This window comes from Arvicanthis niloticus, chromosome 13 (genome assembly GCF_011762505.2).
Source record: "Arvicanthis niloticus isolate mArvNil1 chromosome 13, mArvNil1.pat.X, whole genome shotgun sequence".
Lineage (NCBI taxonomy): Eukaryota > Metazoa > Chordata > Mammalia > Rodentia > Muridae > Arvicanthis > Arvicanthis niloticus.
Genome location: NC_047670.1, coordinates 71,636,908 through 71,659,561, shown reverse-complemented (window position 1 = coordinate 71,659,561; position 22,654 = coordinate 71,636,908). Strand labels below are relative to the sequence as shown.

General features: G+C 45.5%; 1 protein-coding gene across 11 annotated transcripts in view; it reads right to left on the bottom strand.

The window, feature by feature from the left end:
* Pced1b (PC-esterase domain containing 1B) overlaps positions 1-22,654 on the bottom strand; it is a 137,213-nt gene that overhangs the window by 19,624 nt on the left and 94,935 nt on the right. For all 11 annotated transcript variants that reach the window (XM_034517267.2, XM_076911966.1, XM_076911965.1 and 8 more), the window contains one exon: positions 2,682-2,817. The gene's annotated coding sequence lies outside the window, so the exon portion shown is untranslated. The remainder of the gene's footprint in view (positions 1-2,681; positions 2,818-22,654) is intronic.

Genomic DNA, 22,654 nt, shown 5'->3' with positions numbered 1-22,654 from the left:
TGATAGTTTATATATGCTTGGCCCAGGAAGTGGCACTATTAGGGGTGTGGCCTTATTGGAGTAGGTGTGGCTTAAGACCCTCATTCTAGCTGCCTGGAAGTCAGTCTTCCATTAGCAGCCTTCAGATGAAGATGTGGCCCATGCAACAGGCTTCCTATGGCTGGTTGTACTCAAATAGTGCCTGAGAAAAGGCCTTATGTTATATTAGAAACGTGTCCCTCACCTGTAGATAATTGGGAGACTCCAAGCCACTCGCTTAGTGTGTTCTGATTCCCGTTTTCTGCACAGTTGAGAGGTTCATCCATATTTGATGTCATATGGTTCATTCTGCAAATCCAAACCTACACATCTGATTCCCTCTCCTGAGGCTGTTACTGCGGGCCTCTCATTGTTCTCAGTGCACCCTGTGCTAGTTCTCACATGCTCTGCTCTCAACAGCTTTCTGCAGTTCCCAAGAACTTGGCTATTCCTTGGTTACCACTGCTTTCTCCTTCAGTCCACCCAGAGCAGCAAAAACTTGGAAGCTTTCCTAGCCAGGGATGTGGCACAGGCTTTTGACTCCAACACCCAGGAGTTAAAGGCAAGGCAGGATGGTCAAGGCCAGCCTGGTCTACGTAATGAGTTCCAGGTAATCTAGAGCTACATATTGAGACCCTATGTTAAAACCTCAAAAACAAAACACTTCATCCTTAGACCTAAAAGAACACCCAGGAGGACACGGGCAGCAGGGGCTAATGGAGAACACTCCGATACTTTTGTATTCATAACTGCACTTTAAACTGTTCTTTTAAATATCAAGTTTTATTAGCCGAGCCGTGGCAGCACACACCTTTATTCCCAGCACTGGGTAGGTAGAGGCAGGAAGATCTCTGAGTTTGAGGCTAGCCTCATCTACAGAGTGAGTTCCAGGACAGCCAGGGCTACACAGAGAAACCCTGTCTTGAAAAAGACAAAACAAGACTTCTAATTTTCATTTTCGTTTTGTCCTACTCCAGTCCTCTGCTGACAGTTTTAAACGTCTGGATATTCAAAAGCCCAGTGCTTTTAAGGGGCATTATTAATTATTAATTAATTAACGAATCAATTATTAAGTAATTAACCAGCGGCAACCTTGTTTTCCCCAAAACCAAAATGCTAAGCCTTAACTTACTGATCCCAAACAGTGGTATCACAGACGCTGTAATTTTCAAAACTGTCAGTCTTGGTAATACTATCTTTCTATAGAAAAGGCTCCAGCATTTTCAAATGCTATTCACAGCTAAATTCCGGGATGTGAAGCTGGTTCTGTTCAGGAAGGAGACAGCTTGGTGTTCTGTGGTGCGTGCTATTCTTCCTTTCTCCTACCAGATAAACATCCCCCCCACCGCCGCCTCTCACCAGCGCACAGTGCTTGGCAGCAGTGTTCAAAACTACATGATTAAAAAACAGCAAAGAACAAAGAACCGTTTCTTACAAACGCATGATCTCACTTTCCAGGTTCTGACGTCCACAACCACCAGATTGTCTCCAGTCAGAAGCCTCTAGTTCCTCTTAGCTATTTCCTCCCAACTACCTAGCGCAGGGAGAGACAGCGTGTGGCAAGCTGCTCTGACCAGCCCACTTCTCTGACCACAGCCTCCACCTCAGGTCACAGGGTCACAGCTGGAATCATGGGCACCTGACATGTCCCGGCCCTGCCCCCTTCTCTCCAGTCTGTGCTCTAAGATGCACATCTTGCCATTTCATTGCCCTTTACAGCCTGAGTGTGTATGAACCTCAACAGTCTGAAGACCACAGCCTTCCTGCCTCTATTAGGCGTATTCGCAACCTGGGAGCCATCCCTCTGAGAAGCCTGCAGGTCTCAGCCCACAGAACCTCCCTATTCTTTTTGGCTGCAATAGTCATTCTGAATATTCTAGCTCCAGTGCCTCTGATTGACAGAATCAACTATTTCGGCTGCCATTTCCTGAGAATGACAGCCAGACATCTTACACTCACTGTTACCTTTCATGCCACCCATAGACTAGGAAAGAGTGTCCGTGGAGGAAAATATTTCCCAGAGGTCCCTGACTGTCTCAAGTTGCAAGGCCTGGCCTGCCGTGGCACCTAGCAGGAAAACTGAACCCTATTCCATGCCCACAGGGTGATGTATACAAAAATCGAAACACCACAGCAAAGACAAGAGGCCGTTTTGACTTGATTTGGCGGGAAGAGAGGCTGCCATCAGTGACTGCCAGTGACTGTCGCGGTTTCCGGTATGACACGGGCCAGCTCGTGTCTAGGGACAGTGGGTTTAGAAATCCATGAAGGAATGGTGGATTCACAGAATCAGAACCTTGGGAAACCTCACTGATTCAAGGTTGTCATGATTACATGCCTGGGGGGACCCTACCAAACCCTGGGGGCTTAGCTGTGTTAGTCGGTAACGTCTGAGGGAGAAACTCTTTTGCAGAATTTGATTGACCACAGACTGGTATTTTAGGAGGAAGTAGGCTAAGGAAACTGCAACCCTGGCCCGCTACAGTGTTTGTTAACGAAAATGAGAGCAGGCGCTTATTATCACTCTGAATGGAAAGAGGCCCCGCACGGTCTGTGTGAGCTTCATGGTGGATAGTGCAGGTCTGAGCCTCGCTTTGTAGCTTTGTAGGTGGGGGCTGTGCCGCGTGTGCGCATGTGTGTCGTGGGGAGGGGTGCATACTTACATGTCTGCTCAAGGAAGATTCTATTGTCCAGTCCCTCCATCGCTGGGCGCCGAGAAGAAAAGAGGAAGTAAGGCGAGAGGAGAAAAAGGTGGTGATCTCCGCGTTGCCTCGTTCTCATTGCCGAGTCATCCTGGCCCTGTTGAGAGAGTCAGCACTTCCTTCAGTGGCAGTGGGTGGTGCGGCTCTGGGGCAGCTGGGGCAGTGGTAGGGCTTCCTCTTTGGTGGAGTTCATAAGGTGTAAACTTGGCTCTTCTCTGGACCACGGCATGAGCCCTAGTGCCAGCTCTCCAGTTCATCTCAGCCAAACCAAGAGGCTAGCCATGCCAATACAGACCAGAACTGCAGGCTGTTCTACACAGAATGGGATGGAGACCTACACTAACTCAGCCTCCAATCACCTTCAGGCCAAAACCTTTTTCTTTTCTGGGGGCCTTGACCATAGGCTTCATTAAGGTCCTGCTGACCAGTAGGCTCCCCCACTCTTCTGCCCTACTGAGACGCCAGAGCTGTCAGACTGCCAACAGCAGTTCCAAAGCCTGGCAGAGACCTCTGACACTGAAGCCAGGGACATTGGCTCCAGATTCTCAGGATGAGTCTGTGGATCCATGATCATTAGGGAGCAAGCTGCTTCTGGGGTGAGCAGACTCTGGGTAAACCATCTAGGGTCCATTTCTGTAGTTCGGGGATGCTAGAGTTTGAAGGCACAGAGAGGAAGGGTGAATTGGAACAGCATCCTGTCTACATCCCACCTGTTTCCTCTATTTCTTTTGCAATGCACAAGGTTAGTACTTTAAAGGGCTACATTTTTTTTTCCCTTTCTCTTCTTTGGCTTGAGTTTAGAGACAGGGTTTTACTATGTAGCCCTTGTTGGTCTGGAACAATCCATGTAGACCAGACTGTCCGCAAACACAGAGATCCACCTGCCTCTGCTTCCTGAATGCTGAGATTAAAGGCTATGTCACTGTGTCTAGTCTCTTTCCTTTTATGGTTGAGAACATTTTTGTTCCTGCAGAGGACCACGGTTCAAGTCCCAGCACCCATACTTCAGCTCTCAACCACCCATGACTCCAGTTCTGTAGGGTCTAGTACCTTCTTGTTTCCATGGGTACCAGGCACACATGTGATACACAGACAGACAGACATGTGAATGTAACACTTGTACATATGAATCTTTAAAAATTTAAAAGAAGCTGGGCGGTGGTGGCACACGCCTTTAATGCCAGCACTTGGGAGGCAGAGGCAGGCGGATTTCTGAGTTCGAGGCCAGCCTGGTCTACAGAGTGAGTTCCAGGACAGTCAGGACTACACAGAGAAACCCTGTCTCAAAAAAACAAAATAAATAAATAAACAAACAAACAAATAAAAGAACTGTTTGTTTACTGTGTATGAGTGGGAGTGAGTTTTGCCTTTCCATCATTCAAGTTCTCTGGATCAAACTCCGGCTATTGGGTTTGGCAGCAATCGCTCTTACCCACTGAGCCATCTCAGTGACCCCCAAAACTTACTGCTTTTATTCTACTGGGGCAGGCTTGATTTGCGCCTATTTCCAAGCAGTGTGGAGACAAAGGCAAGAGGACCAGGAGTTCAAGGCTAGCCTGGCAAACATGCGATGAGTTGCTGTCTCAAAACATGAACAAACCAAACCCCGATTCTCTCCACACAGAGTCTCATATGGTCCCGTGTGGAAGTCCCTGAGTAGCCGAGCCAAGAATTCTGATCCTGCTGCCTCCAAGCCTTGGGACTGTAGCCACGTACCAGCTCACTCAGGGCAGATCTGACCTCTTCATTCCCCACTCCACCGCCCCCTTCTCTGTTTTGGTGGGGGTAGGGATTCAAGACAGGGTTATTCTCTATGTAGCCCCCACCCGTGCCGTGTCCTGGAACTTACTCTATAGACCAAGCTGGCTTCAACTCTGCCTTTGGGATTGAAGGTATGTGTCATTACTGCCCAGACAAATCTCTTATTTTTATGTGATTAACTCTGATAAAGGAGGCTGAACAAAGGGGAAGAGAACGTTTGCCTCATCCCATAAGGTAAAACAATTGTAGCAGAAAAGTAAGCGAAACACAGAGTCCTGACACCAGCTAGGCACTGGCTGACGGCCACAGCCCTCCCCTCCCGTCTCCTGCCCTCCCCTTCCCTCCCTTCCGCCTTCTTTCTTGTTTGTTTGTTTCTTTCTTTTTAAAGGCAATTAGCTAAACTAGTTCCTGGTTATACTAGCCTCAAGGAATATGAAATGGTTAGGGAGCATCTGAGCCAGGGTGTTCTGATGCTATTCAATGAAGAATCACAAAGCAGACAGATAGCACTTATTACTGAATTAGAGACAAACAGGATGGCTCCTGTGTAGATGTCAGAAATCAGGACTGGTGTAGAGAGTAAGGCAGGCATCTTTGGAGAAGCAATTAAGAGCCACCTGAAACTCTAACTTCCAGATTCATGGCAGGTGGGTTTGGAGGCAGCAAGCTGGTGTAGGGAGTGTGCCCAGAGTGTAACACGCTCCAAGAGCACAGATAACAGGATGAGCAGGGTCACCCACCGGCGGCTGGCCTCACACTGCACACTCACTCCAAGAATGATCTCTTGTCCCTTTAAACAGTTTCACCGGTAGCCCTGGCTGGCCGGGTATTCACTGTATTGGAACACATTGCAGTCTTATTTCCTTGGCTTCTTAAGTGCTGATATCACCATGCCTGACTTAATATGATACTTACTAGTATTATGGATCGAACCTAAGGTTTGAGCATGCCAGGCCAGGCAAGCACTCTACTACAGAGCTGTATCCATGAACTGATTTTCTACTTTTTATTTTGAGACAGACTCCGATAAGTTGTCCAAGATGGCCTTGAACACATCTATCCTCCGGGTGCAAGAGGTTCTGACCCGCTTCTACTACACCCGGCTTCTTAACCTCATCGGTGACCTGTCTTCTTTCCCCACTTCTCATCCTGATGTGGGAAAGAGAACACTTCCTTTGTCATAGGAAGGCACGAACATGGGAGGGCAGTGCTACTGAGTGAAAATTAATGCTCCGGTTGGGACCAGCAGGGAACTGTCCCTGGCTGGAACAATAGGTACTGAGACAGTCTCACAGTACAGAACGTGTGCCCTGTAAGTGGTAGTTGCAGCAGCTCTGTTCTGATGGATTACCTCATGACTAGATACAGCTTCAGTACCACCCAGTATTTCAGGGGAAGGGCTGAAGATAAAGGTTTAAGGAATAATAACCTGATTTTTAAACAATGGCTTCAAAACAAGCATGTGCAAAACACAAAGCAGCAAGCGCAGATGAAAACTAAACACTTTGAAGCTTCGCTGATATCGCTTTGTGTGTGTCTGCGTGTGTACGTGTATGTCTTTGTGCATGTGTGTTTGTGTATGTATGTGTGTGAATGTATATATATGTGTATATATCTGTATGTGTTTGTGTGTGTATGTGTGTATATGTGTGAGTGCATGTGTGTGTATGTGTGTATATGTGTGAGTGCATGTGTGTACATTTGTGTGTGTACAAGCAGTGGTCTGAACTGTGCAGACCCAGATCAAACTGGAGCAGTGGATAGTAGAGAAGCAAGCAGGAGGCCTGTGAAGCTACAAAAGCCATTAAGAGAGGATTCTGAGATGGCTGTCCACTTACCATTGCTCTTCTTGCTACAGCAAAACCCAATAATGGTTTCCTAGGTAACAGACAGAGTGGCACAGACTGACTGGAATCCCACGTGCTTCTACAGCACAGCATCAATGTGATAGGTGGGTTTGAGCAGGATTTCTCAGGGACTCACCAGTTCAGGAATGGATGCTGACATGGGGTTACCTCCCAAATCATGGCAAAATTTACACTTCTATCCAATACGCAGAGTCCTTAATAAATCCTCACTTGTCTCTGTAACACACTGAAAGCATTTCTCCAAGCCCAGGTGCCTCCCAAGTATACTTTACTATCTACGTGTTAATCGATTTTATATGTGGTGATCCTGGCGACTATAAATAATTGAGCACTTGTAACACCAATATAGTGATCTGGCTATTGATCTTGTGGCTTTTAATTTTTGCAGCTGGGCAGAGCTTAGGGGTTTAGTTTCAAGTGTCAACTTGAAACTAAATATGTGGGTTTACACATATTACTCTCTGAAGATGAACTTAGAAATATTTGCTTCCTGATGCTGGGCCAGAGGATCATTTGAATTGAAGAAGTCTTGGCTCTCAGGGCTGGAGAAAGAGTTCAGTGGTAAAAGCACTTTCTGCTTTTGCAGAGGACCAGGGTTTGATTCCCAGCAACCATGTCAACCCATGACTGGCTATTAACTCCAATTCCAAGGGCTCTGACTCCCTTTTCTATAGCCTCTGTGGTCACCGCACAGACACATGGTGTACAGACAGACTTGCAGGCAAAAGAGTCATACATATAAAATACATGTAGATAAATATTAAACAAGAAGACGCCCTGGCTAGGTTGGGTAATGCATTAGGACCCTGTTTCAAAAACAAAATAAGGCTCATATCCTTTGTCAAGGAGCAATGACAGCAGAACTCTGTCAGGACAGTATCAATAACCCGCACTGTCTATAGGTTTAGAAACGCAGATTGACATGACTATCGTGTTCATTGTAACCACCATTCTGCCACCAGGGTGACCCTGACCTCCCCAAGCTTGAAGGACAAACTGATGTTGACATATTATTAACCAAAGTTCAGAGTTTACATTGGGATTCATGCTTTGTGCTAGCTCTGTGGTCCTCAACCTTCCTGTCGCTGTGACCCTTTAATACAGTTCCTCATGTTGTGGTGACCCCGCCAACCATAAAGTTATTTCCGTTGCTATTTCACAAATGTAATTTTGCCACTGTTATGAGTCACAATGTAAATTTCTTTTGTAGATAGAGGTTTGCCAAAGGGGTCGAAACCCACAGGTTGAGAACCACGGTGCTAGAACGTTCGGTGCATTTTTGAGAGGCTGAGATGGCTTAGTAGGCTTAGCTGCCAAGCGTACAAAGTCAGTCCAATCTCGGGAGCCACATAATAAAGGGGGAGAGCCAACCCTACATGTTGACTTCTGACCTCCTCCCTGTCCCATACAAATGATAAGTAAATAAACAAATGTAATTAAAACCATTTAACTTCTGTGTTTGGCAGTGCTTACCGGGCTTCCATCACAGTGCTGCTGAGCAGTTTCATTCCTAGAAAACCCCTTATGTTCCACCCACTCACCCACCTTCCCTCCCTGGGAAGTCCTGGCCGCCATTTCTCCTCCTCACCCCATCTTATCAATGACTAGGCTTGCTGGGTCACATTGTAAGACAGTGCTTGGCTTGTGGGGACCGGGCGGTCTGCCTCCTAAGGAGGCTACCCTTTGTTGCATTCCGGCCAGCAACAGCACAGCGTGAGTTCCAGTTGCTCTGCTTCCTCACCAGCATTTGGGTTTGTTAGGGCTTTGAATTTTATTTATTTATTTTATGTATGTGAGTACACTGTGTCACTCTCTTCAGACACATACCAGAAGAGGGCATCTGACCCCATTACAGATGGTTGTGAGCCACCATGTGGTTGCTGGGAATTGAACTCAGGACCTCTGGAAGAGCAGTCAGTGCTCTTAACTACCTACTGAACCATCTCTCCAGCCCCCAGGGCTTTGGATTTTAACCATTGTGATAGGTGCATAGCAGCCTATCAGTATTCTAGTTTGCAATTTCCTAATGATCTATGAAACCGCGTCTCTTGTCCTGTGCTTGTTTGCTGTCTGTGTGTCCTGTTTTACCAAAATGTCTTTTCCTTTTTAGAAATCAGAAAGGCTGACCAGTCAGAGAGGGCTTGCCTCACATGCACAAAGCTTTGGAATCGATGTCTAGCACTATGTAAATTGGAGATGTGTCTCATGTAGCCCAGGCTGGTCTTGAACTCACGACATAGTTGAGAATGATTTTCTGAAGAAGAGAAGCTAGGTGATGAGAGAGAGAAAGAGAGAGGGGGCATGGAGGCAGATGTTCACAGGTCTCCACCAGTCAAAGATAGTTTTTATATCTAGGTTGGGTATTGGGTTATGCTTCTGATAGAGCATTACCAAACTTATAAATCCTTTGATTAACATTTTAAAAAAATCGTATAAAAGCAAAAAGGAAAGGGGGGGCATGGGGCAGGGGTGTTCTAGGGAGGGGAAATGTGGAAAGGGGATGGCATCTTAAATGTAAATAAAATATAAAATAAAATAAAATAAAATAAAAAAAGAATGATCTTCAACTCCTGCTTTTCCCGACTCCATCTTTCAAGTGCAGGGACACAGGCATGTACTGAAATTATAATAATATAGTCGATGCCTGGCTTGTTACTTGACTTTTAAGCAATCTGAACCTGCCTCACGTGGCTGGAGTCAAACCTATTTGACCATGGCAGGTAATTGTTTTATACATCATTGGAATCAATTTACTAGTATTTTGCTGAAGACGCTGGCATCTATGCTTATAAGAGACACCGTGCTGGGTGGGATCTTTTTCCCTCACTGTCCTCTTTCTGGTAACAGGGTAATGCTGGTCTCAGCGTAATTCAGGACCTGGCCTTTTGGTTTCTGTTTTCCGGAAAAGATGAGAAAATTGGTGTGTAGTAGATTTGACCCAAGAGTGTATCTGGGCCTGGTACTTTCTATTTTGAAAGGCTGTCAATGATTAATTCAATTTACTTCATTGATGACAGCTGACTCCAATTACTATTGATACTTCCACACAGTAGGGCTACCTTTCAACATAAGCAAACTTGTTTGTACATAGAGATCTTCTGCTTTATTATTCTTTTAATGTGTATCGAATAGATAGTAATGTCCCTCTGTCTGATATTAGTAATTTATAACTTTTCTCTTTCTGATATGCCACTGTGTCTTTATTACATTGTTATTGTGTATGAGGGCAGATATGTGCTCATGTAGCCGATCTGATTTCTTTCATAAACTGTCAATTTGTGTGCTTTGTTATTTTTCTATTTCACCTAAGGATTAATAAATATTAGACAGACTAACCAGCTGGCCTGTTGTATAAATGCTGACAGTGATTTTTTTCCCAGATTGTTTTCTTTCTAGTCTCAAATTTGAGACTAGAAATCTCCAGTCATTTGTTTTCGCAGGTAAATTGTATAGAATTCAATTGTTTTGTTTTCTTCTTTTACTATTATATTAAATTGTACTTGGTACTTATTGAGCCCTAACTGTGTATCAAGAACTATTTGTAGTGATTTCCTTTTATCATCTAGATTACATCTCAAGGTCTTTGTTATCTCTATTTTATGGATCAGAAAAATGAGGCACAAGTAAGTTAAGGACTGGGCTGGAGAGATGGCTCAGAGGTTAAGAGCACTGTCTGCTCTTCCAGAGGTCCTGAGTTCAATTCCCAGCAACCACATGGTGGCTCATAACTATGTATAATGAGATCTGGTGCCCTCTTCTGGCACGCAGGTGTACCTCCAGGCAGGATGCTATATCCATAATAAATAAATCAATCTTAAAAAAATTTTAAAAACTAAGTTGAGGACCTTGTTTCAGATGCTTGTGAGGAGGGGCCAGGATTGGAAGTGATTCATTCTGGGGGCTGGGGACCCAAACCATGAATGCCACTGCTTCCTGGCAAAGTGTCAATCCCCGCCTTAGATACAATCACCTGGTTGTAAATATGCTCACAACTAACTTCTTTCAAAATGTCAACATTTTCTCATCTGATATCATAGGGCTATATAAAAACCCCATTTATCTGGGAACTGGATTTGATATGTTATCTTGTTAAACTAACCTTACAGAACATTAGACAGAATATTAGAAGATGCAGGGCCTGGAGAGATGGCTCAGTGGTTGAGTACTGACTGTTCTTCCAGAGGTTCTGAGTTCAGTTCCCAGCAACCACATGATGTACACAATCATCAGTAACTCCAGTTCGAGAATATCTGATGCCTTCTTCTGATATATCTGAAGACAGCAACCGTGTACTCATTTACATACATAAATAAATAAATCTCAAAAACAAAAGAAGATACAGACGGGATTAAAGGGATTTAAAAAAAACCTAAGCAAATTTGAAAAACTTACATATATTCCTTTTACTTTATGTGTGTTTTGCCTTTGAATGTATGTCTGTGCACCACAGGTGTGCCTGGCCCCTGAGGAGGTTAGAAAAGGGCATCAGATATTCTAGAATTGGTTACTGATGATTGTGTACATCATGTAGATGCTGGGAATTGAACCCTGGTCCTCTGCAAGAGCAGCAACTACCCTTAACCACTGAGTCATGTCTCCAGTCCCCTAGCAGACATTTGAAGGACAATTCCTGATTGAATTTTCCTTGAGACTGGAGTGTTTTTTTTTAAAATTTGTTTTATTTATTAAGTACATTGTAGCGGTCTTTAGACACACCAGAAAAGGGCATTGGATCCCATTACAGATGGTTGTGAGCTACCATGTGGTTGCTGGGAATTGAACTCAGGACCTCTGGAAGAGCAGTCAGTGCTCTTAACTGCTGAGCTATCTCTCCAGCCTGAGACTAGAGTGTTTTCAAGGTTTGGAGAACTTACATGCCCATAATGAGATATGTTAGAAGATAGTGCTTGAGAATAAATAAGAAATTCATATGTGTATTATAGCTGTAGCCTAAAGGTAATTTTATATGATATTTTCGATAATTTTGTGCATGGTGCAAATTCTGTAGTGTTAGCTTGTTTACTGTGGCATCATCTTAGTATTTGAAAGAGTTGTGTAGTTTTGAATTAGCGATTGCCTAATCTGCACCATCTACTTCCAGGGGGAAAAAAAAGTAAATGATTTAAAAAAAATCTAACCATAAGGCAACTTTCATGTTTAGCAGCTGTTACAACACACATAGGCATAGTAAAGTGAACAGTGACTATTTAAACACACACACGCACGCGCACACAAACATGCACACGCACTTGGGAGGTAGAGACAGGAGAATCAGAAATACCAGGTCATTTTCAGTGACATAGCAGGTTTGAGCTAGCCTGGGCTACATGAGTCCGTCTCCAAATAAATAAAACATCCTGGTTGAATCTCATGGACCGAGATCTATTTTCTTTTTTTTGTTTGTTTTGTTTGTTTTTGTTTTTTGTTTTTTTGAGACAGGGTTTCTCTGTGTAGCCCTGGCTGTCCTGGAACTCACTCTGTAGACCAGGCTGGCCTCTCCGCCTGCCTCTGCCTCCCAAGTGCTGGGATTAAAGGCGTGCACCACCACCGCCTGGTGAGATCTATTTTCTTAGCCCTCTCTGCCTTGCCTCATTATTGGATCCTAGTCTACAGTTGGATGGCTCTCATAGTAACCTCTCACTCACGTTAACTATACTCCCAGTATGCTCAGCCTCTACCAGCAGGCTCAGAGGGAGTCACCACCTTTGTGTGAATTAGAAAGATATCAGAAGTGGAAAGAAAGGGAAGAGAAACTGACGCAGAGTCAACATTACACTCAATGATTGTGATGATAATTTGAGTAGGAAACTTCCTTTTTTTTTCCTTTCTTTTTTTTTTTTTTGGATCCTCACAGGCTTCCTTGGGACAAAGCTCTAACTTTCAGAAGTATTTCTCAAGACTATCTGCAATAGACTGAAACAGGCTTTTCCCTTACAGGAACACGCTCTTCTTCATTTAACAAGTTAAATATAGAACATGAATAAATAATTCACAGCACTCAAGATGAATTCAATAACTTTAAACAGAATTCTCAAACAGGGGCAAATGGCCAGCGTTGTTTCTGAACACAGCTCCATTTCCTGTCTAGTTTCTGCCACATGGCCACCTTTCTTGGCCTGAGTGAAAACCCTGGCCATACAGTGTTGCTGCTCTTGTGTAGGTCCGATCTCTAAATAGTACACACAACTCTCCTGCCAGGGAGACCTTCTTCTTCTTCTTCTTGGCAGCTCATCTGAGAGTCTTCGGCAGAGAAGTTCGTTCCCGGGTTCCCAGAGGAGCAGGGAATCTTACTATTCTAAGAAGCCCTGTTGCCTAGTCCAAGCAGTCTGCCAAAAAGAATTGGTTTTATTTGCTGTGTAGAGGTTCGTCTTGTGGAAATAGGCATCCAAGGGCCATGTATGGTTCTATACTAGTTTTAGAACTTGTGAAGAAACCCAGGCTTACCTACAAGGCCCTGGGGAGACATGCCTAGTTGGCAATAAAAGATGGTGACTACAGGAAGGATGGTGGCAGCCTACTGGAAGCACCCTGGTCTGCAGGGACCAGTCCCTGACTGGGGACTGAACCCAGAGTCTCACATGTGTCAGACAAGTCCTGTATGGCTAAGCTACATCCTCTGCCTCTGCCCTTTTACATCTGGTCTCCCTGTGCAGCTAAAGCAGACTTTGAATTTGGTATCCTTCTGCCTTGTCTGATTTACAAGCCTGCACCGCTAGGTCTGGCTTGCAGGGAAGTTGTAACACAACATGGCCACGTGTCCCTACAAGAGGCAGGGCACCAGACCCGTGCACTAAGAGCATGGGACACATATTCAAAGTCAAAAGAGGAGAGCAAGACAGGGTCCCCGCACAGGAAAGACAGCAATGAGCAGGGTCAAGACAGAAGCAACAAGGGGGAGAATGTAGCTGTGAGTGTAGCTGTCAGAACACTCTTCTGTGGGGTCAGCCTGGTATACTCTGGAAATAAGCAGGGAAAATGAAATTGAAACAACCAACTAACCAAAAACAAAGAGCCTCAGACAAGGCTAGACCCTGGGAGGTTCTCTGGCTGCCTAATGTTGTTGGTAGGGCTATAGTAGTGTATGCTCTTTAATCTGTAATTTATATTAAAGGACGAAAATCCAACTTCTTAATTAAGCTACCATGGGCCAGGGGTGTGAGATCTGTCTGTACCTTTAAGAAAGGTCAGAAATGCTTATACATAAAGGCCATCATTTTAATCATTGGTTGTGTGGGTCTGCCAATATTGCAGATTTTCTAGCTATTGTAATGGTGGTATGTGTGACACGTGGGCTGGTGATGGTGGGGTGGGAGAACAAGGGGACAGAATGACAGAAGAAGGGTCCCCAGACAATAACTGCAAGCAGGGAAGTTTATGAGCTCCTTGGTGTCCCGTGTGCGGGTGCTGCAGCCAGGCCTGGGTGTAAAACATGGCTCCTGCTTTTCTTTCTCTGGGAATGGAGCCAACTGCTTAACCTCTCTGAGCCTTTATCAATAAAGCTGAGAAGAGAGCTACTTTACAAAGCTGTCGTGAAGACTGAATGAGGACAAGTGTAAAGGGTCACACCTCGACACAGACATATTAGCTCCTGACCTCTGGCCCCTACAGTAAGTGTTAAAGTAACACAATAAGTCAAACAGCTCTGGACAGTCTGTAAGGCAGGAGAGACTGCAAACCCAGGGGACAAGGGAGAAGCATTGAAGGGTCAGGATGTCTCAGGTGTCAGAGCAGCCTCAAAGCATTGGCAAACGTGGAGCCAAGGAGAGGTGTGAAGTGGGAGAAGAGGAATGGATATCAGAGCTAGCTAAACCCTTAAACACCCATGTCTCTTGAGTTTCAGTGTCCTCAGTTGGGGATGACGGCAGCCATTCTCAAGGAATGGCTCTGAGGATTAAATGGAACCCCATATGAAAAGTGTTCATACATTTTTGTGCCCACAACTCTGGGCATACACTGTCCCTGTGGAGAACCCTGGGCTCAGGAACCTCGGCAGGACACGATGACATCAGCAGTTACTCAGTAGCAGAAGCTAGACTAGGGTCAAGGATGACCGTCCTGTGCCGCGAAATCAAAATCACAATTTGTATTCATCCAAGCCCCCTTCCCCGCTGGAGCCTACACTGTGTGCCTTCTGTAAGAAGGAGAGACTCTACTGAGTTTTCCTGAAGGACATTCTGAGTGAAAACAAGTTCAGTCCTAACAGACTCAGTTCCACAGAGCTAAGCAGTCTGCACGTTCAAGTAACTTCGCCATTGCTCACGTGACAGCTATGGCTCCTCTTGCCAGCTAAGCTAAACATTTCTCTCATTTCACCCCTGCATGTACTCTGTTTTAACAGTGTACTAAGTTTTATACCAAAGGAAAGTGAAAGAAACAAACAAAACAAGCAAACAACCTTAAAAACTTAAGTTCTGGGCCAGAAGAGATGGCCCAGCACTTAAAAACACCCTGCAGCTCTTGACAAAAACCCAAGTTCAATTTGTGGTACCCATACCTTGCAGCTCACAGCTCCAGGGGCTCCAATGCCTCTGGCCTCCTTGGGTACTTTGTATCTGTATCTGTATCTGTATCTGTATCTCTCTCTCTCTCTCTCTCTCTCTCTCTCTCTCTCTCTCTCTCTCTCTCTCTCTCACACACACACACACACACACACACACACACACACACTCCTACCTGAAAACATCTTACAAAAGAAAGTAAAATCCTAAGTTCCATTTGTAATCAATAAACCTGTCTACTGCAGGCTAGACACCAAGTGAACTGGATCTCTGTGCAATGCAATGGCATCTATTTTCAGTGAGCTGGAGTGGGGAAACCTTTCTCACAATGGTTAAACAGTGTTCTTCAGAGGTGAGCTAAGGAGGACAAAGGGGAGACAGCATGCATTTGTTAAGCTTTGTGCTGGGTGTTCCAGGGAAGTGTCTTGAGGGTTAGCTCCAGGAAACAGCAGGGTTGTGAACTGGCAAAGAGAAAGGCAGGTGATGGTTCTCATAGTATCTCCAGAACCCCAAACAAACAAACAAATAAACAAACACTCTAAAATTAAAACACCTATGCTCAGGCCCAGGAATTGTACTGTAGTCCAGTTCTGGGGTTGGGAGTCAAGGGGTGTCACCCGATGACGTTCCAAGCTCAGTCTAAGGTTCTAAGAGAACCTCTGTTTTGGTGGTGAGTCTTAGCTAGTCCTGTAAGTTGAGAAAGGCAGGCCTGAGGGAAATCACACCTTCCTGATTGTAAAGAAATGGTGGCTTTGTCGAGCTTGCCTACAGTGGGAGCACTAAGGTACTGAGTTGTGGGTATGTAACATGCCTGGGGAAGAGTCAGGTAAGGCTTGGGAGAGAAAGTCCTCCAAGGTCCAAGCAGAGTTGCTGAACGCTGATGCTGGAATTCAGAAGGATAAAGCAATCAGAGATGTTGGATTATGGCGCTGAGGAGTCTGCAGAAGATAAAAGAGTAGAATGAATCTCAAAGTGGACAGCTCTGGGCTCTGGGCTTAATGGGCTGCCCCTGCTGTGCCCCTGTTGAAGTTCACCTCTGGTTGAATGTGTAAAGTGAGGGGCACACTTCTCATGTTACATTTCTGTGCCACAGGGGTGCCTGCTCTGCCACATGCCGAGTAGCATGTGAGTTTCCATCACTCTCCACATTGGGGAAAGAGAGTGTTCAGCATGACTAGAGTACAGGCATCTCAGACTCAGGGTTTGGGTGGCTGCCTATGAAGAGGGATTCTTCCAGAAACCAACGTAGGCACAAAAGGCCTGCATTCCTAGAACACACAGAGAGAGTTTTGAACATTCCTTTCATCCTTAGTGTGCAGGGAGCAAAAAGGAGGAGCCACCTCAAAGGGAACCAGAGTTAAGGTGTGTTAACTGGTGGAGACCAGATCGGGAGGGAGGGAGTCAGAATGGACAGGACTGGAGTGGGTCTGTACCTACTTTGAGACTGGAGCCCAGGGATGGATGACCCTTCACTTGTTCCCTTAAAAACGTAATTGTGTGCATGTGCACCATGTGTGCATGTATGTGCATGGGAAAGCATGCACGCACCACATCCGTCCAGGTACCCTCAGGGACCACAAAAGAGCACTTGACCCTTAGAGACGGAGTGGAAAGCCTCTTAGTCCCCGCCTCACAGGAACAATAATTACTCAGGTAGAGAACATGGTATGATTGACAGTCTCAAGGATAACTGTATGTGGGTTTTTTTTTTTTTTTTTTTAAGATTTATTTTATGTATATGAGTATACTATTGCTGCCTTCAAAGAGGTCATCAGATCCCATTACAGATGGTTGTGAGCCACCATGTGGTTGCTGGGAATTGAACTCTGGACCTCTGGAAGAGCAGTCAGTGCTCTTAATTGCTGAGCCATCCCTCCAGCCCCGATAATTGAGTTTTACTAGTTTAAATTAATTCCCTTTTGTAATTTATTCACTTTTATTCTTCGTTGCTACTGGGGATTGAACTCAAAGCCTATGTATATATATATGTATATATATATATATATATATACATATATATATATATATATGGCTTTGATATATATATCTCAAGAACTTTAACACTGAGCCACATCCCCTAACGATCATTTTTATATTTAAGATGGAAATTCTGACTCAGAATTACATGAACTAATACATCCAAAAACCATTTTCTAAACAGTAAGAATATGCATGAATAAAATATTCTTTTTTTCTCTGTAGAGTTTAATAAATAGAAATTTGAGAAATGACATTGTACTCATTTCCCCTTGAAGGAAGTACCTGAGCACAATGAATTGATGTTAGCCTGAGATTTGGTAAGGAGAAAGACGACGTTGTTCCAAGGTTATGCTGGGTGGGCTACTGGAACTGACCTGAACCGCAGCTCAGACTCCATCAGTAGGAAGCTACGCCCCCAGGTGTAGAGGGTGTTTCTGATGCTAAGGTACTTTTCCCCAATTGGTTCTTGATCAATAAAGATGCAAGGGGCCAATGGCTAGGTGGGAGGAAAAGAGGCGGGACTTCTGGTCCCTGGAGGCAGGCACGGTTTGGAGGGGGGGGAAAGTCAATCAGCAATCAGCCATGTGAGATCTAAGGTGGAGCAGCCGTAGGCCATTTCCGTAGTTGGGAGATTAGAGGCACCCAGCTAATAAGCCAAGAAGACAGGTTGAAGTGAGAGTGAGAGAGTGTGAGTGTGAGTGTGAGTGTGAGTGTGAGTGTGTGTGTGTGTGTGTGTGAGAGAGAGAGAGAGAGAGAGAGAGAGAGAGAGAGAGAGAGAGAGAGAGAGAGAGAGTTAGAGAGAGAGAGAGAGAGTTTTATCCGTGGATCCGAGGGAACCCGGGTGGGGTTAGCGCGGCCCATTCCTGGAGCTTAAGGCGAGCTAGCAAAAGCTACACACAACAGCCAGGAGCTGGCTGGCTATCCCTGGAACATCTTGCTTTTTACCGTCAAGGAGGTACTGAAGGGCTAGATGCAGTTGAAGTGCCCAGCTGGAGGGGGAGCAAAACACCCAGGGTTTGTCCCCTAATCCACGGTTAGGAATTGTTTACCAAAATATAAAAGTTACCGATGACTGATCGTCACCAAGGAATGGCTTTGAAGATAAACCCATGGTGTGTTCGCAGCGGAAAGGAAAGCCACTGTGTAGTACTGTGTGGTCTTTAAGGACCAGTAAACCATTGAAAACTGAGTAAACAGAAGTGTGTTCAAGATTGCTCGGTAAGACTTTTCTTTTTAAACTGTGAGAACACTTCGCAGTACTGATTTGTTTAAGAAAGGCCATAGGCTCTTCTCTCAGCGGAGCACTTTTGGGCCAGGTGTGATATTCATGGTGAGAAAGAGAGGGAGAGTGAGAGAGGAGAGGAGAGAGACAGACACTGCAGTCAGCCTTCCGTTTCCCAAGCCTGGCAGGCTGATGTGGAGCTGTACCCAGCCAGATAAAGAGATAGATAGATGTGTTTCATGCCACTCACACAAACCAGGCCCCTCACAGGCTAGGGGCAGCACAGTTTCAGATGATCTACTAACTCTGTCCTGCTCATTTGCTTAGATTATTTCTTAAGGAGATTTCCAGACTCTGGGTGGAAAACCAATCAGTGGGGTAGAACAACACACAGACACTGGAGGGGCGGTAAACGAAGAGCAACTGGAGTCGGGTGATGAGAGAAGTGGAAGCTGCCTCTCTGGGGCTGAAGAGATCTCGCACAGCACGGCTGCTGTCGGGGACCTGGGGTTGGTTCACGGCACCCAGTGTGATGGCTTTCAAGCACCTGCAATTCCAGCTTCGGGGAATCTAATGGTCTCTCTAGGCCTCCTTGGGCTCCCACACCCAAATGTCCACACACATAATCTCTGTCTCAGAGAATTTGGAAGGAAGTCAACAGTGGCCTAATCTACAGCAGAAATGAAAACGGAGTCTAGAAAGGTATTTCTAGATAAAAGACACAAGGAGCCTGACACATACATACAGCACTCACGTGTCCAGGGCTGAGAAAGGTACAGGCTGAAACACCAGCAACACAGCTGTTCTGGGGCAGAACAAGTAACAACGAAGGGTGGACCTCTGAACTTCTTTTCCTGACTGTCCCAACCCCCTTTGCTCTCTGCCTGTTCCAGTGTCTTCATGGGACAGAGAAGACACAGCAGAGCTTTCTTCCCCGGGATGACAAGAGCGTCCTCCATTTGTCCTTCTCTGCCAGGCTCCTTCTCCACGTTTGTTTGCTCACACCTTTCTTTCCCTTTCAGAAGCACACTCAGATGTCCTCAACTCCAACAAGCACCTTAGTCCTAAAACAGCCTAGGAAACGGCTCCTATTCAGCTATTTAAGAAGCTGAGGCAGGAGGACTGCTGTCTTGAGTTTAAAGCTAGCCTGGACTACAGAGTAAGGTCTTGAGAATCCTGAATGTTTTCCCATTGTCTGTGGCCTCCATGCTGGATTCATTATCATGTTTGTGTCTCACCTTAGCTTTGGGGGAAAAAATTAAATACATTAACATAAAAGGGCGTGGCAGGAGGCTGATACAGAAATTTGTGAGTTCAAAGCCAGCCAGTCTGAGCTACAGTATGAGTTGCGCTCTCTCTCTCTCTCTCTCTCTCTCTCTCTCTCTCTCTCACACACACACACACACACACACACACACACACACACACACACACACACACGGCTCAGAGCACCTGCTTTTCTTTCAGTAGGCAAAACCTCCGTGCACACAGAGGAAAAACAGTAACATTTAGGAAAAAAATGTGTTTTATAAAATTGTTTATCTGTTTTGAATTCACAGACTAAAGGTTAGGAACATGTCTACAAAATGTCCACCCCAAATTATGCTACCAGTCTCTGAATCTCTCTCTCTCTAGTGCAGAGCCAGGAACTCTGTCCTTGTGAGGGTAGTGACTGAATGTCACTCACTGCATGGCTCACTCAACTTGCTTTCTTACACAACCCTAGGAAGGACCACCTGTCTAGGGGTGGTAACACCCACAGGCTGTGGGCCCTCCCTTGGCAAGCAGTCATCTGTCAAGAAAATGTTCCCACAGACATGCCTCTGGGCTAGTCTGCAGGAGGTGTGTTTTCAACCGAGGCTCCCTCTTCCCAGGACTCTAGCCAGTGTGAAGGTGAAGAAGAGCAAACACACATTCTTGCTGGGTCGCCTGGGCTGGCTGCTAACCCTAAGTCCTCCAGCCTCAGTCTCTGGACTGTTGAGGATGACAGGTTATGTCAGCTAATATACTGTTTCTCTTATAAAATGATAATGCCCATAGATTGTAATTTGTTTTATAGAGGGAAAAGGGGGGTAGGGAGAAAATCCTAGAAATTAGGTTTTCTCCAGTTTTTAAATGTACTTTTTTTTTTTTTAAAAGCTCTTGACATTCGAAATTCTGTGTTGAGAAGAGCATCTGCTGGACTCACCTTGAGGGGCTAGAACCATGGAATGCTTGGGCTGCTGGCAGCTGCTCGCAAGAGCAGATGGTTCAATTTCCAGGAAGTGACAGCGGTGGTGGCTTGAGATCTGATGTGGCGGTGGTGGAGGTGGGGTGGGGGTGGGAGAGTGTGGGGGGAGGGGTATTTGCATCATGAAATCCACAAATGTTAAAAATACCCTCTCCTCTGGGGCTGTTCACCAGAACTCTACTGCCCTGAACCTGTGGAGGCGGAGGCACTAGGGTGCCTCCCACCACTCAGAGCCCACAGGAGGCTACCATGGACCTCATGCACTGACTTACGAATGTATTCTGAAAATATTCTCTAGCTGCTATTTAACCATGGGATAGTCCATTTCCCTCAGGAAAATGTCTACTCCGCCTCAACAGGAACCAGGACCGCCTAGCGACTATCTCTACCATCAGCGCGAGGCTGAGTGGGTGCAGGGCCCTTTCATCCTCCTTGGAGCCATTACCGGAGATCCCAAGGTCAGCATACTCAGGGAAGGAAAAGCTATGAGAATTTAAAATCATGAAAGTTAAGCCAATAGAGAGCTGAGACCACGTCTGTCCTGGGCAAGAACGTCTGAATAACATGACAGACTTTGGTGGCTCGGGAATGTAATCCCAGCTCTAACGAGGCAGGGCAGGAAGGTAAATGTTCAAGGTCATCTTCTGTGTAGCAAGTTTGAGGCTAGCCTGGGCTTCATAAGGATCTGTCTCCAAGGGGTGGGGGGACGCAATGAATAAAAACACCCTGTAATTTCAAGAAGTAAAAATCACCAGGATGTGAGCTTTTGAATATTTTTAAAATTAATTTAATTTTTATTTGTGTGTGTGTGTGTGTGTGTGTGTGTGTGTGTGTAGGTTAGTAGACAATTTGCAGGATTCAAGGATTCAGTTTTCTTCTTTCTACCTTGTGGGTCTGTGGTGGTTTGTATATGCTTGGGCCAGGGAGTGGCACTATTAGAAGGTGTGGCCCTGTTGGAGGAGGTGTGTCACTGTGGGCTTGGATTGAAGACCCTCACCCTAGCTACCTGGAAGCCAGTATTCTGTTAGCAGCCTTCAGATGAAGATGCAGAACTCTCAGCTCCTCCTGCGCCATGCCTGCCTGGATGCTGCCATGTTCCCACCTTGATGATAATGGACTGAACCTCTGAACCTGTAAGCCAGCCCCAATTAAATGTTGTTCTTTATAAGAGCTGCCTTGGTCATGGTGTCTCTTCACAGCAGTAAAACCCTCACTGAGACAGGTTCCCAAGGATTAAAAACAGGCTATCAAGATTAGTGACTACCTTTATATGTTGAACATCTTGCTGGGCCCAGGACATGAATCGATTGATCAATAAATGGATTATTAGTGAGAGAAACAAAGGTTCTGTTACTCACACCTATAAATCAAAATGGGAAACCACCCTCGCTCCATCCCTTAGCTAGCAATCTCCTCCTGCTCTAGAACCTCATAAAGGAAACCACAGTAATCGGGCCGTGGAATGCTCTCTTACTCAGCTGGTCCTCTCTCTGGACAGTACATCCAAAATTCACTCTTAATAAAACTGTCATTCTTCTTTCAAACTTCTCGAAAAAGATGCCAAGAACCTGGGAGCATCTGGTCCAGGCACCGACCACCAGTAACCCCTCTGAAGTGTTGTCTTGTCCCTGGCTCCTTCCTTGTCTCTGCCTCCAGCTGCACTGAGGTAAGATGCTCTGATCCAACATCTGTCCACCACCACATTCTGCATTACTTCAGGCTCAAGGCTGTTAAACCACACGTTCTAATTTGCCTGCCTTTGCTATGATAAACATGGTAACCTACAGCAGCTCTGGGGAGGAGATGGTTTCACACAGACTGATCTCTGTCCATTATCGACTCGGGTCAGGAGGAGCTCAAGCAGGAGCATGAGGGACCATGGAGGAGAGCTGTTTATTGGATTGCTCTGCAGCACGCGTTCAACTACCTTTCTCCTGCAGCCCAGGCCCCCCTGTGAGGGAGGGCATGAGCCCACAGTAGGCTGGGCCCTCCTGCATTAACTGGCAATAAAATTTAAAAAAAAAAAAAAAAAAAAAACACCCCACAGTTACATGGAGACAAGTCCTCAATGAAGGTTCCCTCTTCCTAGGTAACAACCAGGATCAGCCCTCACACCTGCCAACCATGGACTGAAATGTCTGAAACCATAAGGCCAAACAGACCTTTCTCTTTCCCTCCATTGTCTCCCTTGGGTTAAGTCACCACAACTGACAAGCACACTTGACTTAGGTTTTGAGAGAATTTGAACTGTAGTTACGTCATGTGTCCCTAATTGGCACAAGTTCATATCCTAATGGCTCTGGTACCTCTGGGTTGTCTAATGTTACTTACTTGTGTGACCAGTCTCCTTTGTGTCACATGTTTTCCAAATGGCC